This window comes from Somniosus microcephalus, chromosome 3 (genome assembly GCF_052327205.1).
Source record: "Somniosus microcephalus isolate GS21.2 chromosome 3, FLI_Smic_1.0, whole genome shotgun sequence".
Classification (NCBI taxonomy): domain Eukaryota; kingdom Metazoa; phylum Chordata; class Chondrichthyes; order Squaliformes; family Somniosidae; genus Somniosus; species Somniosus microcephalus.
The window spans coordinates 251,987,332-252,006,782 of record NC_140989.1 but is presented as its reverse complement, the minus strand read 5'-3'; the positions used below and the strand labels follow the sequence as shown (position 1 = coordinate 252,006,782).

The 19,451-nt window shown below is 44.0% G+C and overlaps 1 long non-coding RNA gene across 2 annotated transcripts in view; it reads left to right on the top strand.

Moving 5' to 3' along the window:
- Positions 1–19,234, top strand: part of LOC147121832 (uncharacterized) — a 37,664-nt gene extending 18,430 nt beyond the window's left edge. Inside the window, exons 3-4 of one of the 2 annotated variants that reach the window (XR_015077625.1) lie at positions 13,155–13,380; positions 18,168–19,234. This is a non-coding gene — a long non-coding RNA (uncharacterized LOC147121832). The remainder of the gene's footprint in view (positions 1–13,154; positions 13,381–18,167) is intronic. The other variant, XR_015077624.1, reaches the window with a different exon arrangement.
- The last annotated feature ends 217 nt before the right edge of the window (positions 19,235–19,451 follow it).

The window sequence follows — 19,451 nt, the reverse complement described above, 5'->3', positions numbered from 1 at the left end:
TCCGAATCCTTCCACGATCAGCCCCAACACCAACCTCATCACCAAACTTCTCCGCTATCACCTGATGCTGCACTGACCACAGGGCATCAGCCCCTGACAAAAGTGCTGGCCGGGAGGCCAGCAAAGGCAATACCATGGCCAGATTTTCTTCACTTGAGGGTGTAAACCCTTGCTGCCACATGATGCGCCAGGTTGACACCATCCCACACCTGCACCATGAAGCATCCCTTTAATGTTCAAGCCGTTCCATGCACACTCATCACTATGGGGTGGAGGGGGAAGTTATGACTGAACAATCACTGGAACTCAGTAAGACATTTCTCAAAGGGCACTTTGTGAAAGAGATTTCACTGTATAACAACCAGAAACTTCACATGGACATTGGCTAAACCTCTCAAGTGCCCTTGTGTGTTGTTAGTTGGTATGCTTGCAGTAGGATTAGGGTGAGTGTGAGGGGTGGCTGGTGAGATGGTGAAGTGATAAAGTAGATAGAGGGTTAGGTGGAGGTGCAAGGTACGTTGGTGTCCTGGGGCGGTCTCTTCCGCCCTTGGAAGGGGCGGTCTCTTCCGCCCTTGGAAGGGAAGAGTACCTCCCTGCGTGCTGTGACTCCCTCCATAAGCATATGGAGGGAGTCATTGGCGAGCCTGGGTGCAACTGTTCACCTTTGTGCAGTGTTTACAGCACCTCAATGCTGTCAAACACTGACAGAACAACTATCAAACTTCATGTGGACGTGGTCCCTTTAAGGACCCCGGCTGATGACTCGTCATCAAATGACGTCATCAGACCCGCTTCCTGTTAATTGGCCAGCAAGTTCAATAAAGATAAAATCACGTCTGCAGAGCGGATGCAGCTGGGAGCGAGACCGGAACCTGGAAACCAGCTGTCCCGCCCCCATCCTGCCTCCTCAATTAAATTCACGGCCTTTGTGTAGGCGCAAGTGTGAAGAATGATCATTTGGGCAAAGTTTTGAGGGGTTTTAGTGCTTATGAAATCGTACCAATTGGATAGATAATGGGAATGTAATAGATGTGATCTAACAAAGAGCTGGCACAGACAGGATGGACCAAGTAGCTTCCTTCTATGCTGCAAACTTCAATGATTTTTCATGACTCGATGAGTCTGGCTTCAGAAAAGGAATAAGCAAAATCAAGTGTTTTGGGAAAGAGAATTGAGAGCAGGAAGATACATTATTTACAGTTGCAGAAATCCACAATATAGTACAAATGGCAATATGCAAACATTAAATCTAAGCATAAATTTGTCCAACTGAAATAATTTTGGAAAATAATCCAATAAACTCGCATGGAGTCATGAAAAAATATGACTGATGAGGCCAGGCCAGATTTGGAACTGTCCTTTTAAAGCACCAAAGTCTAATTGACCAGAAGCTCTGTTATCAGAATTAATTTTTTTTGGCAACATAATCTGTAGGATGAGGTCATTCTAAGTTTTTAAATTGTTCTTCAGGCAGTAGGTCGGAAAAATGTCTGACTTTCTTCCTCTTTGACTGTCAGACTGTCTGGCGTGTTATTACGAGGAATCTTTTGATAATCACCGCCCCTTCTGTCTCTGTTTTTAACTTCCTATGCTCACAACCAGGGGGAAGGCCTGACACACAATTTACATAGAACATAAGAAATAGGAGCAGGAGTAGGCCTTACAGCCCCTCGAACCTGCTCCGCCATTCAATAAGATCATGGCTGATCATCAGCCTCAACTCCACTTTCCCACTTGATCTCCATATCCCTTGATTCCCTAGAGTCCAAAAAACTATATCTCAGCCTTGAATATACTCAAAAGACTCAGCATTCACAGCCCTCTGGGGCAGAGAATTCCAAAGATTCACAACCCTTTGAGTGAAGAAATTCCTCCTCATCTTGGTCTTAAATGGCCTAGCCCCTATCCTGAGACTATGCCCCCTAGTTCTAGACACTCCAGCCAAGGGAAACAACCTCTCAGCATCTACCCTGCCAATCCCCTTCAGAATCTTGTATGTTTCAATTAGATCACCTCTCATTCTTCTATAGACCCATTCTATACACTCTCTCATCATAGGACAGCCCCCTCATCCCAGGAATCAATCTAGTGAACCTTCATTGCACCTCCTCCAAGGCAAGTACAGGAAACTTTCGTTTATCCGGAGGTTAAATGTCCGGAAAGCTCTATCTACCGGCAAAATTCAGGAGTCGGTTCAGATAAGTTTTTTTTTCTTTTCGTTGCTTTTCTCTAGTCCTGGCTCTGCAAGCATCTCTGTAGCTAAGCAACAGCTTCAGCTAGACGCTTGCAAGCTGCGCCGACTGTTTTGAAGCTGTTGCTAAGCAACAGGGTTTGTTGCTTCACACGGAGCTCTGAGCTCCGTATGTTTTAACATTAGCGCTGGTTTCTACGGCAGTTTTGATCCAACGGCATCAGCTCGGTCCCGTCAGTGCCGGATACCAGAAAGTTTCCTGTATATCCTTCATTGGATAAGGAGACCAAAACTGTGCACTCCAGGTATAGTCTCACCAAGGCCCTGTACAATTGTAGCAAGACTTCCTTATTCTTACTTGCAATAAAGGCCAACATGCCATTTGCCTTCCTTATTGCTTGCTGTACCTGCATGCTACCTTTGTGTTTCTTGCACGAGAACACCCAAATCTCTCTGAACACCAACATTTGAAAGTTTCTCACCATTTACAAAATTTTTTTTCTTCTATTCTTCCTACCAAAGTGAATAACCTCACATTTCCCTACATTATACTCCATCTGCCACCTTACTGCCTATTCACTTAGTCTATCTATATCCCTTTGCAGACTTTGTGTTCTCCTCACCGCTTACTATCCCACCTAGCTTTGTATCGTCAGCAAACTTGGATAAATTACACTCAGTCCCTTCATCTAGGTCATTGATATAGATTGAAAGTAGCTGAGACCCCTAACACTGATCCTTGCGGCACCCCACTAGTTACAGCCTGCCAACGTGTAAAAGATCAGTTTATCCCTACTCTTTGTTTTCTGTCTGTTAACCAATCCTCTCCATGCTACTATATAACCCCAAACCCCATGAACCCTAATCTTGTGTAAAAACTTTTTATGTGGCACCTTATCGAATGCCTTTTGGAAATCCAAATATACTACATCCACTGGTTCCCCTTTATCTACCTTGCTAGTTACATCCTCAAAAAACTCTAATAAATTTGTCAAACACGATTTCCCTTTCATAAAACCATGTTGACTCTGCCTAATAATGTTATGATTTTCTAAGTGCCCTGATATCACGTCCTTAACAATGGATTCGAGCATTTTCCTGACGACTGATGTCAGGCTAACTGGCCCTGTTTTCTCTCTCCCTCTTTTCTTGAATTCTCTCTCCCTCTTTTCTTGAATAGTGGTGTTACATTTGCGACCTTCCAATTCACTGGAACCATTCTAGAATCGAGGGAATTTTGTAAGATCAAAACCAATGCATCCATTATCTCTTCAGCCACCACTTTTAGAACCCTAGGATGTAGGCTGTCTGGTCCAGAGGATGTCTGCTTTTAGTCCCATTAGTTTCTCTAGTACTTTTTCTATATTTATATTAATTACGTTAAGTTCCTCACCCTCATTAGACCCTTGGTTCCCCACCATTTTTGGTATGCTTTTTGTGTCTTCTACTGTGAAGACAGATACAAAATATTTGTTTCACGTTTCTGCCATTTCCTTATTTCCCATAATGATTTCTCCTGTCTCAGCCTCTAAGAGACCAACGTTTATTTTTGCTATACTTCCTTTTTACATACTTGTAGAAGCTCTTACAATCTGCATTTATATTTCTTGCTAGTTTTCTCATTCTATTTTTTTCCCTTTTTATCAATTTTTTGGTCATCCTTTGCTGGTTTCTGAAACTCTCCCAATCCTCAGGCTTACTACTATTCTTCGCAACATTATAAGCTGCTTCTTTCAATCTAATGCTATCCTTAACTTCTTTAGTTAGCCACGGTTGATTCACTTTTCCCGTGGAGTTTATGTTTCTCAATGGAATGTATTTTTGTTGAGAATTATGAAATATTTCTTTAAATGCTAGCCACTGTTTATCTACCACCATACCTTTTAATCTATTTTCTAATCTGCCTTGGCCAACTCACCCGTCGTACCTATGTACAGGAAACTCTTTACCGGCACCTAAATAACCGGAAATCTCTCTTAACCGGCAAAATTCAGGAGTAGGTTCGGGTAAGTTTTACTTCATATTAGTGGCCATGTAACCGGGGTTCCTGCACCTGTTGCCATGCAACAGGGACGCCTGGATCTGTGGCAGTGTAACCGGGGTTCTTGCACCTGTTGCCATGCAATAGGGACGCCTGGATCTGTGGCCGTGTACGGGGCTCTTGTACCTTAGTAAGTACAGGTAGACTATCCTTTATCCAAAAACCTCGGGACCAGCCGTGTTTCGGTTTTAGGAAAATTTCGGAAGGTGCGCGAAAACACTTCGGTTTTCAGAGGTAATTCGGTTTTCGGGAGTGCGGATAAAGGATACACTATCCCTTATCCGAAAGGGTGGGATAAATAATGACTATAAATACTGTAGTTACAGGGATAAATACTGTAGTACAGTTTTCAGAAGTCATGCTTTGCTCCACTTTCGGCTTTGAGGTTTTCTGGTTTCGGATGTGCGGATAAAGGTTGGTACACTTACGCTGAGCGATTTCGGTTTTCAGAAATGCGGAAAAATGCTACACTATCCCTTATCCGGCTAGGCCTGTAAGTCGTGCGCCACTCTGGCCATGTTGTGCACACGACTTACGCTGACCGAAAAAACCTTCGGTTTTTAGAGGGTTTCGGTTTTCGGAAGTCCGGATAAAGGGTAGTCTACCTGTATACCTTTCTGTAATCTGGACTTTTTGATCAACCGGCACCATGCTGGTCCTGTCGGTGCCAGATAAAAAAGAGTTTCCTGTAATTGGCTTTATTTAAATTTAAGACTCTAGTTTTGGACTTTGGCAAGTCACTCTCAAACTTAATGTGAAATTCTGTAATATTATGATCACTCTGCCCCAGAGGATCCTTTACTATAAGATTGCTAATTAACTCTGTCTCATTACACAATACAAGATCTAAAATAGCCTGTTCCCTGGTTGGTTCCATGACATATTGTTCTAGGAAATTGCCCTGAATGCATTCCATGAACTCGTCCTTCAGACTACCTTTGCCAATTTGATTTGTCCAGTCTATATGAAGGTTAAAGTCCCCCACGATTATTGCATTACCTTTGTTACAAGCTCCTACTATTTCTTCATTAATATTCTGTCCAACGGTATAGCTACTGTTAGGGGGCCTATATACTACTCCCACCAGTGTTTTCTTGTTATTCCTTATCTCCACCCATACTGATTCTACTTCCTGACCTTCCGAGCCGATATCCTTTCTCTCTACTGTCCTTATGTCATCCTTTATTATCAGGTTCCTAGGGTCTTGAGAGAAGTGGCGGTAGAGATTGTGGATGCATTGGTGATTATTTTCCAGAACTCCCTGGACTCAGGAAAGGTCCCGGCAGATTGGAAAACTGCTAATGTAACACCCTTATTTAAGAAGGGAAGTAGACAAAAAGCTGGAAACTATAGACCAGTTAGCCTAACATCTGTGGTTGGCAAAATGTTGGAGTCCATTATTAAGGAAACAGTAACAGGACATTTGGATAAACATAATTTAATAGAACAGAGTCAGCATGGTTTTATGAAGGGGAAGTCATGTTTGACAAATTTGCTTGAATTCTTTGAGGATGTAACATACAGGGTGGATAAAGGGGAACCAGTGGATGTAGTGTATTTGGGCTTCCAAAAGGCATTTGACAAGGTTCCACACAAGATTACTGATCAAGATAAGAAATCACGGGATTGGGGGTAATATACTGGCATGGGTGGAAGATTGGCTATCTAACAGAAAACAAAGAGTTGGGATAAATGGTTCATTCTCGGGCTGGCAATCAGTAACTAGTGGTGTTCCGCAGGGGTCAGTGCTGGGACCCCAACTCTTTACAATCTATATTAACGATTTGGAGGAAGGGACCGAGTGCAACATATCCAAGTTTGCCGACGATACAAAGATGGGAGGGAAAGCAGTGAGTGAGGAGGACATAAAAAACCTGCAAAAGGACATAGACAGGCTAAGTGAGTGGGCAGGGATTTGGCAGATGCAATATAATGTTGGAAAGTGTGAGGTTATGCACTTTGGCAGAAAAAATCAAAGAGCAAGTTATTATCTAAATGGAGAGAAACTGCAAAGTGCTACAGTACAAAGGGGGTCCTGGTGCATGAAACACAAAAAGTTAGTATGCAGGTGCAGCAGGTGATCAGGAAGGCCAATGGAATCTTGGCTTTTATTGCGAGGGGGATGGAGTATAAAAACAGGGAAGTCTTGCTGCAGTTATACAGGGTATTGGTGAGGCCACACCTGGAATACTGCGTGCAGTTTTGGTTTCCATATTTAAGAAAAGATATACTTGCTCTCGAGGCGGTTCAGAGAAGGCTCACTCGGTTGATTCCGGAGATGAGGGGGTTGACGTATGAGGAAAGGTTGAGTAGGTTGGGACTCTACTCATTGGAGTTCAGAAGAATGAGAGGCGATCTTATCGAAACATATAAGATTGTGAGGGGGCTTGATCGAGTGGATGCAGTGAGGATGTTTCCACTGATGGGTGAGACTAGAACTAGGGGGCATAATCTGAGAGTAAGGGGCTGCCCTTTCAAAACTGAGATGAGGAGAAACTTCTTCACTCGGAGGGTAGTAAATCTATAGAATTTGCTACCCCAGAGAGCTGCGGAAGCTGCAACATTAAATAAATTTAAAATGGAGATAGACAGTTTCCTAGCAGATAAGGGAATTAGGGGTTATGGGGAGAGGGCAGGTAAGTGGACGTGAGTCTAGATTCGGATCAGCCATGATCCTATTGAATGGCGGAGCAGGCCCGAGGGGCCGTATGGCCTACTCCTGCTCCTACTTCTTATTTTCTTATGGCTACTCCCCCTCCTTTTTCATTCTGCCTGTCTTTTCGAAACGTCAAGTATATTGGAACATTTAGTTCCCAACCCTGGTCACCTTGCAACCACGACTCTAATGGCTATTAGATCAAACCCATTTATCTCTATTTGTGCCACTAGTTCGTCTATCTTGTTACAAGTACTTCATGCATTCAGATGAAGAGCCTTTCATTTACATTTTTTACCATTATTCCCTACTTTGACCTTATTCCTTGCTGCACTGCTACCATTAAACTCTCTGTCCCTTCCTGTCACACTCTGCTTATTTTTACCCAAATTGCTACACTGCTCTGTTGCCTTGACCTTTCTCTTTAGATTTCTAAATTTCCCCTCACCTGACCCCTCCCCCCAGCTTCCTCTTTCCCCAGTACTGGTGCCAGTGCCCCATGAATTGAAACTCCTTCTTCCCACACCACTGTTTCAGCCACGCCTTTAACTCTGATCTGCTTGACCCTATGCCAATTTGCACGTAGCTTAGGTAGTAATCTAGAGACTATTACCCTTGAGGTTCTGCTTATTAATTTAGAGCTTCACTCCTCAAACTCCTTCAGCAGAATCTGATTCTTAGTTCTACCTATGTCATGGGTTCCTACATGGACCACGACAACTGGATCCACCCCCTCCCACTCAAGTTCTTCTCCAGCCGCGAGGAGATACCCTTAACCCTGGCACTGGGCAGGCAACACAGCTTTCAGGACTCTTTCGCAGCTGCAGAGAATAGTATGTATCCCCCTGAATATACTGTCCCCTACCACTACAACATTCATTCCTTCCTTCTCTCCCCCGCCCCCTGCACCGTGGTCAGTTTGCCTATCCTCCCTGCAGTCCTTTTCCTCATCCATACAGGTAGCAAGTACCTTGTACCTTTTTGGACAAGGTCCAGGGCTGAGGCTCCTCCATCACTACATCCTGGGTCCCCATACCTTCCTGACTTGCGGTCACACCCTCCTGTCCCTGACCACTGATGAACTCTAAGGTACTACTTAACCTAAATGGTTTTACTGCATCCTGTAACAAAATGCCCAGGTAATTCTCCCCCTTCCTGATGCATCGCAATGTCTGCAGATCGTACACCAGCTCACCAATTTTGAGCCGAAGTTCCTCGAATCGCAGACACTTACTGCAGATGTGGTTGCTCGGGATCGTGATGCTCTCCACAAACTCCCACATGCTGCAGTTACGACGCCCCCCGCCCTGCCATCTCTAACCTTGTTTTATTAACTAATTAATTAGTTAAAGCTTTTATTCAATTGATATTTTAGTTTTATTGTTTATTTTATCTAGTTTGTTATTAATTTAATAACTACTAGCAATTTACTATTCTTCAGCTCTTAATTTAACCCTCTTCCCTAACAGATCAAAAAAACGCTGTAATACCAACCAATCACCCACCTGCTCTACTGTGATGTCACTGACTTTTTTGTTTTTGAATCGGAGCCTCACCACTTTAATTCAGGTCCGCTCTTGGGCAGCTCTTTATCCTTTCACCGCTGCCGCTCCTGCTGTCCTGTGACGTCACTCCTTGTTTTTTTGGAAAGCGTCAAAGGTTCCGCCTCCAATTAGGTCCATGCTGCCTGGTCTCCCGTTGTTTTAAGTACCGCCACTGCTGATACTGGCTCCAATTTTTGCCAATACTTGGGACCAGAAACTTTCCAACACACTGGGTGAGAGATGTTTACTGATTACTATAATTGGCTAACAAATTGCTTATTGTCTTTATCACTTGAGAGGACAGGCAGAGCCTCTGTTCAACTTCTCAACTGATGAGACAGTACCTCTGACAGTGCAGCATTCCCTCAGTATTGCACTGAAATGTCGGCCTCAATTATGCGCTCATGTTTCTGGCATAGGGCTTGAAACAATTACCTCTTGTCTCGGGCGAGAGTGCTGCCATTGAGCCAAGGCTTTCTAAGAGCAGGCAAGTGTTCCCATTGTCCTGACATATCTATGCCTCAACCAACATCACTAAACCAGATTAACTGGCCCTTTACGTCATTGATGTTTGCAGGACCATTCTGCGTACATATTGGCTGCTGCGCTTTCCTATGTTACAACAGAAACTGTTTAATTATAGTGTTATTGAGTGGGTGGTACATGCCAGAATTGTTCACCACAATCATGAACAATTCCTGATGACTGACTCTTCCTGACAGAAGAGACTTGGCATTTGGAATAATAAAGACATTTCTTGGCAATGATGCTTCCTGTGTGAAGAATTGGAGACAGAATATAATTATAACAAAGACCAGGATGGCCTGATCCAAGCCGTACACTTAATACACAGACTGCAAAGGAGAAATCTTTCACACGCATAACATTTATTCCTTCTAGGGAAGTTTGCTATATCCAGTGCTTTTCATTGTGCCATAGTGTCATCCCTGCCTCTGGTTTACGAGATCTCATGAAAATGATGGGTGAAATTTTTATAGATTGGTTCCAGAAGAATGTTGGACATCCTGGAGAGATGCATTTTGGACATCTTGGGGTTAAGGGTTAACAGTCGAACTTCTTTGTCTTGAAGCAAACGGCTTTCCAATATAAACGGATGACTTTGAAGTGTCGTGAGGAGAAAGCATGACTTGTCTTCTGATATGTCGAGTGCTTGTGTAGGGAAATAAGTGTTATTCCTTACATAAGTGTAACTCTAGGATAATAAAACATGGGTAGAGGATCCATTAGCTATAGTATGGAAAGATGGCGGTTGATGAAGCTTACTCTTTTTAAAGGGAATAAGGACAGTTAGATCAGGAAGTCTTGTTTACTTCAAAGCTACTTCCCCTAAACAACTATGACCCAGAAATTCGGGTCGGGGGCTTCCCACGGGTGTAAGCACCCGACCTGCACATACCTTGCGCGCCGGCAGTTGAGCTGTAGGGCCCCGTGGAATTCCGCTCCGGGGCCTGGCCCAGCTGCCGGCGCGCTGTGCTTGCGTGTCCCGGGGCGTAGTTAGTGCGATGCGTCCCCTGGGATCACGTGAGCCATGGGCAGCCAATCAGAGGAGGGAGAAGCCCATTCATAAGATTGACAGGTAGACCTGTCAAAACTTATAAATACTACGGGCCCAAAATAGCAGTAAACCTTCAAATAATTTAAAAAAAAAAAAACTATAAATTACATTAAATAACTATTTTAAACAATAATTTAAATTTTTGAAAAAAATAATTTTATATAATAATGGGGCTAAAAATAAACTTACCTTGCGTTAAAGTATTTAAAAATAATAAACCTGTGGAAAAAATGTTTTAATTTTAATTAATTGACCACTTACCTTGCAAAAAGCAGGCCTTGCACCTGCTTTTTAAATATGTAAATCCTGCAGGCTTACCCTCCCGAGAAAAGCTGTTTTTAAAAAAAAAACTAAGTTCAAAGCGCACGCGCAGCCTCCCCTGCGCGCACATTCGACCTCTGAACCTCTTCGTTCAGAGGATCGGAAGTGCCGGTTCCCCGTGCATGCAGGAAACCGGCAATTCCATTCGGCGTACCCCGTGCGTACTCACCCGGGGAGAGCCAAATTTCTGGGCCTATGTGTTTACATGAATAGACTGTCTTCAAAGGATTTGAGAATAGATACATCATGCAGTCTTATCTATGATATTTTCCTGTAGTCAAAATATATATCTACTTTTATATTATACTAGCTGGGGAGCCCCGCGTTGCGAGGGCAATTTTGGGGCGCTTGGTCTCCCTGCCCCTGTGTGTCCCCCCTCTCCCTGTCATGTCCTCTCCCTGTCCTATCCCTCCCTCCCATCCCCTCCTCTCCCTCCCTCCCATCCCCTCCTCTCCCTCCCTCCCTCCCGTCCCCTGTCTCCCTCCCTCCCGTCCCCTGTCTCCCTCCCTCCCGTCCCCTGTCTCCCTCCCTCCCGTCCCCTGTCTCCCTCCCTCCCTCCCTCCCTCCCTCCCTCCCCTCGCCCACCCCTACCCCTCCGCTCCCCCACTCCCCTCTGTCCCTCTCTCCGGCCCCTCCCCCTGCCTAGCGCCTGAGGTCCGGTGCTGTTGCGATAGCGGCTGATGGACGGCCGCTGCGGGCGGGCGGGCCGCGCATGCGCGGTCAGAGCGGGCCGCGCATGCGCCCCGCGATTTCCCGAGGCTCGCCCCCCCCCCCCCGCGATTTCCCGAGGCTCGTCTCCCCCCCCCCCCCCCGTGATTTTCCGAGGCTCTCCCCCACCACCCCCCCCTATTAAATTGTTATTTAATTCCCTAACACATCATTAAAATATTTACCTTAGTTCCCTAACACACAGAAAGTGTGGGGGGAAAAATTGTGAAAAATCAAGATGGCGGCCACTCACCTCGGTTCAGAAGGATAAGACCCGCCCACACACGCACCGATTGGTCGACCGGTCAGGTCACCGAAGCGTAGGATTGGTCAATCGTCGAGTCACTCGACACTCAACTGTAGGAAGGAACCCGCCGTCCGATTGGTCGACCTCGACGTCACACGGTCGCTAATGAGATGCTAATGAGCGGAACGCTGAACGTTTTTGGGATACCGCGGGCGGGATTTTTGTCCGGCCGAAACGTAAATACGCCTATGACCGGTCCGGAATCGCAAGCTTTCTTTTGAGGCGACGCGCGCGTCGGTACGCTCTTAACTTTCAAACGTATAGAGAACGGACAGACAGACATCGGGACAGACAGACAGAAGAGCCGCTTTATATAGATATATATAAATAAATAAATAAATCGGCCGTTCTGTCTGTCTGACATTCTGTCTGTCTGGCATTCTGTCTGTCATCGCGTGTGCGTCTGGCGGGCTGTGCGCTCGAAAGTTACAGGGCGTACCTACGCGCGCGTTACCTCCAAAGAAAGCTTACGCTTCCGAGACGGTTTTAAGCGTATTTACGTTTCGGCCGGGCTAAAATCGCGCCCGCGGTATCCCAAAAACCTTCAACATTCCGCTCATTATCATCTCATTATCCGCTCATTAGCGACAGTGACCTCGAGGTCGACCAATCGTACGGCGGCTTGCTGCCGCGTGCGGCCGTGCCCTCCTACGGTCGAGTGACGGGACGATTGACCAATCCTACGCTTTGGTGACCTGACGGTCGACCAATCGGTGCGTGTGTGGGCGGGCCTTATCGTTCTGAACCGAGGTGAGTAGCCGCCATCTTGCTTCCATTCTTTTTCCTGCTTTCTGCGTCTTTCTTTTCAAATATATATTTCCAGCAAAATAAAATTCAATTTATTAAATTCTTTTAAAATAAATCACTCATTTGTAAATATTTTATCTAACCTGAACATTCTTTTTCCTACCTTTGCCTGTTTTTTTTCTTAGGCCTGAAAGCCTGGGCCTTTCTTGCCCAGCTAGGCCCGAGCTAGGTAACTGGGCTGCTGCTAAGCTCCTCACCCGTGCCCCCCCCCCCCCACCGTCACGTTACCCGGGGCAACGGCGTCAGCCACGAGGGTCAGGGTGCGCGCGCAGCAGGAGCAGGTGAGACTCTGTTCCGCGCTCGGCTCGGGCGGGGGGGGGGCGGGGCACTCGAGAGTGCGGATCGGGTTACCCCGGCAACGGGAGTGCGGGCCGGCTGGGGCTTGGAGAGCGGGGCTCTCGGGAGTGCGGAGCGGGCTCGAAGAGCGGGGCTCTCGGGAGGGCGGGGCGGCGCGACGGGGTTACCCCGGCAACCGGGCGTGGCCGTCTCTCAGCCTCAAGCCCTCCCTCCCTCCCCTCTCCCCCCTTCCCCTCTCCCCTTCCTCCCTTCCCGGCCCCCCCCTCCCTTCCCCCCCCCCCCCCCCCCCCAGTCGCGCTCTCTCTCTTCCAACAACAACATGCCCTCGAAAAAGCCTCGGCACCGCCGGGCGCTTCAGCTAGTGGTGTATAAAGGAGCATGGTTTTCAATAGTAATTCATAGGGCTTGAAAGATAGGACATAACCAAAAAGCCACTCTCTGTATACAGTTAGGCTGACCACCTTTACTGTGAATCAATAAAGTCTGTTCCATATGCTGCACTACGAAGTGTCTTGTGCTTACTCGAAACGTGTTGTTGTGACCCAGAGGAGGAAGGAGGTTGACAGCTAACAAAGAGCTATGTGCCCTTGGTGCAGATTCTCCTACAGGTAACGACTCGAAGAGAAAACTTTTCCCCGCGTCGATAGCTGCCAGAATATCTTTGAATGCCTTCAGTTCTTAGATAAGAAATTGATTTCTTCTACAGAATACAAAATCAAGAATGCAGCCCGTGGATCAGGGAGTAAGCGGAGCTGTTGAGCTACACATCAGTGAGAAGTGAATACTGCACATTATAAGAATCTCAACAACTTGCATTTATAGAGCACCTTTATTGCAAATAAACGTCCCAAGGTGCTTCACGGGTGCAATCAGACAAACGTGGACCAAAGAAGGTGATATTGGGAGCAGTGACCAAAAGCTTGGTGAAAGAGGTGAGTTTGAAGGAAGGTCTTGGGAGATGGAGGTGTTTCAGGATGAAATTCCAGAACATAGAGCCTAAAGAGCAGAAAGTACAGCTTCCAATTATGGAGAGAAGGGAGGGGGAAATTGGAGGATCACAGTTGCGTGGAAGTTGTATGACTGGAGGTGCGAAGCCATGAAGGGATTTTAAACATGAAGAGAATTTTAAATCTAAGGCGTTGCGGGACTGGGAGCCAGTGTAGGTCGGCAAGGACAGGCGATGAGTGGGACTGTGCTGGATAGGATATGAGCAGCTGAGGATGGTAGGCTGGCCAAGAGACCATTGGAATAGTCAAGTCTGGAGGTGGCAAAGGCATGGATGAAGGTCTGAGCCGCTGATGAGTGGAGGTGGGCGATACGATGGAGGCTGAAGGAGGTGGTTGTTGTGATGGAGAGGATAACTGGTCAGAAGCTCAGCTCGGGGTCGAATAGGTTGCTGAGTTGGTGGAAACTGGTTCAATGGTGAAATAGCGGGTGTGGAGCAGCATGGAATTGATGCCAAGAGGAAGGAATTTGTGGCGGGGGCCGAAGATGATAGCTTTGGTCTTCCAAGTGTTAGCAGTGACTCATTGGTAGCACTCGCCTCTGAGTCAGAAACACCTCTTTCGGGAGAATCAGTCTGCCCCTGTTTATAGACTTGTACAATTGCATTGCTCAATTTCCAAACGCAGCTCATTTGTTTCTTCCTAGAAAAGCACACGGAAAGCAAGTTGGCACTAAAAGAATGTCCATTCACAGGCTTGGTTGATAATCATTTGCAAAAAGCTATTCACACTTATTATCTCCATTCACCATTTGCTTACAAGGAACAGTAGTTTGATTTCGGGGCTGTTTTTGGTCTCGTCAGTAATACCAAGGAGTGAGCAGTCTTCAAAACCTTTGTAACAGTTGTGGAGAGTTGTAGATCCAGAAATCCATGATTTTGTACATAAAATTTCTGACATTGAAGTTCAGGCTCCAAAGCGAAGCAAGAATGAGAGCAATTTATTGATGAGCTTGTTGATGCACCAGTCACAGATTAATTTCACTTACTAAAACTTCGGTGACTAAAACTTATCAGTCGATCTGCTTGTAATGTAACTGAATGATTGCTTCTCTGATCATTTGCTGTCTGTATAGAGCAAAGGGATCTTGGCATATAGGTGAACAAATCATTAAAAGCAGCATCACAGGTCAGCAAAGTAATTAAAATGCTAACAAAGCACTGGGATTTATTTCTAGGGGTACAGAATTCAAAAGTAGTGAAGTTATGTTAAACTTGTATAGGACCCTGGTCAGGCTGCACGTGGAGTACTGTACACAGTTCTGGTCTCCATACTATAAAATCGATATAGAAGCACTGGAGAACGTGCAAAAAGATTTATAAGGATGGTACCAGAACTGAGAGATTACAGCTATTGGGAAAGATTGAGCAAGTTGGAACTGTTTTTCTTTAGAAAAGAGACCTAGAGGTGACATGATAGAGGTCTTTAAAATTATGAATGGGTTGGACAGAGTAGGTGTGGAGAGAATGTTTCCACTTGTCAGAGAATACAAATATAAGATAGTTACTAATAAAACCAATAGGGAAATAAGGAGATATTTCTTTACTCAAAGTGGTTAGAATATAGAACTCTCTATCACAGGTAGTGGTTGAGACAAATCGCTTAGATGCTCTCAAAAGGAAACTAGACAAGTACATGAGAGAAAAGGGAATAGAAAGAAATACTGAAAGGCTGAGATGAGGTAGATGGAATGGGAGGAGACTCGTATGGAGTATAAACACCAGCACAGACTAGTTGGGCCGAATGGCCTGTTTCTATGCTGTATATTCTATGTAATTCTATTTCCAGGAAAATGTGTTTAACCTCAAACAATCTGCTAAGAAGTAAAGAGACAGTAATGGAATCTGATGTCCAGGAGCTATAACTTTTATAGCCTCAATTCTTCTGATTGCTATGGGTCAATGCACCTTCAAAGAAGCTCACACAAACATATATTGAAGATTTTGCCATCAAAACCATACTATGATTACATAGGATATACAGCACAGAAACAGGCCATTCGGCCCATCCAGTCCATGCCGGCGTTTATGCTCCACTCGAGCCTCCTCCCATCCTTCCTCATCTAACACTATTGGCATAATCCTCTATTGCCTTCTCCCTCATGCTTATCTAGCCTTCCCTTAAATGCATCTATACTATTCGCTTCAACTACTCCCTGTGATGGTGAGTTCACATTCTTATCACTCTGCGTAAAGAAGTTTCTTCTGAATTCCCTATTTGATTTCTTGGTGACTATCCTATTATTGATGGCCTCTAATTTTGCTCTTCCCCACAAATGGAAACACTCCCTCTCTCAAAACCTTTTATAATTTTAAAGACCTCTATTAAGTCACCCTTCAGCCTTTTCTTTTGGAGACCCAGCTTGTTCATCCTTTCCTGATGGGTATAACCTCACATTTCTGGTATTGTCCTTGTAAATCCTTTTTGCACCCTCACCAGTGCCTCTATATCCTTTTTATAATATGGTGACCAGAACTGTACACAGTACTACAAGTGTGGTCTAACCAAGGCTCGCTACAAGTTTAGCATAATTTGTCTACTTTTCAATTCTATCCTCTAGAAATAAACCCTAGTGCTTGTTTTTTTTTATGGCCTTATTAGCCTGTGTCACTACTTTGTGATTTGTGCTCCCTTTGCTCCTCTACCCCATTTAGATTTTTATTTTCCAAGTAATATGTTACCTCCTTGTATTTCTTACCAAAATATAGTACCTCGTACATGTGATGAAATTCTTTTGCCAATTATATGCCTGTTCTGCAAGTTTATTAATGTCGTCTTGTAATTTGTTGCAGTCCTCCTCAGTATTTCCTGTTTTTCCCCCCCCCCCCCCCCCCCCCAAAAAAAAAGTCATCCACAAATTCAGAAATTGTATTTTTGATTCCAAAGTCCAAACTGTTGATATAAATTGAGAAGAACAGTGGCCCCAGCACTGATCCTTGTGGGACACACATTCCACCTTCTGAATAGCTACCCTTTACTCCATCTCTCTGCTTTCTGTCTGGCAGCCAGCTAGCTATCCATTCTGCTACTTGTCCCCTGACTCCGCATGCTCTGACCTTATTCATTAGTCTACTATGTGGCACCTTATCGAAGGCCTTTTGGAAATCTAGATAAATTACATCTACTGTATTACCCTTGTCTATTCTCTCTGTTACCTCTTCAAAGAATTCAATGAGTTGGTCAAGCAAATCTTTCCCTTTTGAAACCCTTGCTGACTATTCACTTATATTTTAGGTTTCTAGATGTTTTTTCTATTTTCTCCTTTTAGTAGGGATTCCATTACTTTTCCTAAGACTGATAAACTGACTGGTCTATTGTTCTCTGGACATGTTCTATCTCCCTTCTTAAATGAAGGTATATTATGGGTTTATCAAACCACCCGGGCTTGTCGATCAACTCTCAGGATTTCCGAACTTACTGGTTCTGTATTCTATTTTCTGTTCGATTGCAGTAACAAGTGTTGTTGCAGAATGCACCATCCATCAGTTGTGTCACTATTAAGAAAAAGTTACGGTTGACCGTGTCAGATACACTGCTAACAAATCTTTTTTGTGAAAGTCTTGTGAAAGTGTTATTTCAGAATCAATCGCAAATGGTGAGATTACATTGAGTTATGCATTGACAAATCCAATGAGAAAGAAGCTGCTGATTGGCTGATCTGCATGGATCATCTTTATCTCAAGGGGATTAGAATACAAAGGGGAGGAAGTAATGCTTCAGTTATATAGAGCCTTAGTCGGACCCTATCTGGAGTACTGCGTTCAGTTTTGGGCACCGCACCTCAGGAAGGATATATTGGTCTTGGAGAGTGTGTAGCGCAGATTCACCAGAATGATACTGGGGCTTAGAGGGTTAAGTTATGAGGACAGGTTACACAAACTTGGCTGGTATTCCCTTGAGTATAGAAGATTGAGGGGAGATCTTATCGAAGTGTTTAAAATGTTAAAAGGATTTGATAGGGTAGTTATGGAGAAACTTTCTTCTGGTGGGGGAATTACAAGGGGATATAATAAAATTAGAGCTAGGTCATTTTAGGAGGGAAATCAGGAAGCACTTTCAGATAAAGGGTAGTAGAAGTTTGAAACTCTCCAAAAAGGCTGTGGATGCTAGGACAATTGGAGCTTTCAAGACTGAGATTGATGTATTTTTGTTCGGTAAGGGTATCGAGGGATATGGATCAAACGTGGGTAAATGGAGTTGAGGTACAAATCAGCCATGGTCTAATTGAATAGTGGAGCAGGCCTGAGCGACTGAATGGCCTGCTCCTTTTCCTATGTTCCTATAATCTGTGTTTGCTACTTTTGGTAACATAAAAGCTTAGCGTAATGATTTTTAAGCATATGGTTCTGTATACATTAATTTTATTCTATAGGCACTTGGTGGGCTGAGAGGGGACTCTTCCAAATCCTAGTGGGAGCATGGGCACCACTTTCTTTGGCTCTTAAACAGTGTTGTATTGAGGGCTGGCTGTATGTGTATATTTAACTCATCTGGAGATGGCATTAAGAGGAGCTCTAGATAATTGCAAACATTGTTTTTTTTTAGCTTTTTGCAATAGCAACATTTTAAGATTTTTGAAGTCCACTCTTGGGCACAACTTGGAAATAAGGAGAGGTTGAAATTATCAGAAGTCTGTTCTCCTAAATTTGAAATATTCTAATTTATCTGTCACCTACTTCCTTTTGTACTTATTTACTGCTTGCTTTTCTTTGTAGGTACACAGGGAAGTGATACCAGCACATACAGTCTATGCCTTGAATATAGAAAGGATATTGGCTAGACTCTGGCATCCCAGCCATGAGGAGTTGGAGCAGGATAAGATCCACCGTCAGAGGCTGGCCGTCAAGGAGGGACTTGTTTATTGACTGATTCAGGAGCTCAGAACATACTTTATCTCATTCATTAGAAGTGGATACAATTGCTGGGCTAAACCAGATACCTCCTCAACCTTCATTCTGTGTCTCTACCATCACTGGGTAGAGTCTATTATTGTGATAAGCATTATTGGCAGTATGTCATGACAAGTGTAAATTGAAACAATGGAAGTTGGCATTTAACTTTAGTCTGACAGTTTTGATAAAATATTCATCATAAATCTTAAATGGGTTTGTGTATCATCCATTAAAATACCTACATTGCTAACATGTACCTGTAAACATCAGTATGGCAGCTGAAGTATCTACATATTTGCCTCAAAGTGCTCTGCCTTGAAGTTACCCAGTGCGATATTAATGTACAAACGTTCTGAAATTCCGCTATTATAGCAGAGGCATTAACTCACCTAAAAAATAAACTGGTTAATTCCTCTGCTAAAGTAGGGGATGGAATTTCAGACAAAACTGAGCATGGGTTTGTACCGAATATCCCACAGCATAATTTAAAGGCCTGCGTGGTTTGCCTTGTTTAATATTGTCTACAAATGAGACAAAAGATAACTTTGCTAGTTAGTTTCAGATCCTTCTTTGCCATTGCTAGTTCTTCAGAAACATTTTAACTGGATATCGGTATCTTTAACAATGTACAAAATGGTGACAGGCTTCAGGTTGAAGGTGCAAGATTACCAATGCAGTGTAATAACACCGTGGAATAATTTTATTTTTGTACAAGAAGAAATTGACAACAATTGATCTGTATAATGCAGGCGTGTCTGTTTTTTGTATACACAAGTGCTTTTTTTAACATTTTCATTACGTTTTACATTTTTTGTGTATTTATAATTTAATTTTGTAGTTTGTGGGGGAAAATGCAAGTGTCAATTCATTAAAATGTAAATGTGTCAAAACCAGGTGCCTTTGGAAGCTTTTCAGCATCACCTAAACATTAATCTCTGAATTTGGAATGCACAACCATAAAATGTGATTTCTTTAACAACTAGTTTACCAAGATATATAGTAGGGTGGTACAATATAAGTGCACAAAGCCTGTATCCGTCCATTCTTGAATCAACTTGTTTATTTTTGATGCAATCTCTTATCATTTGTATGAAGGAGTTGGTCACT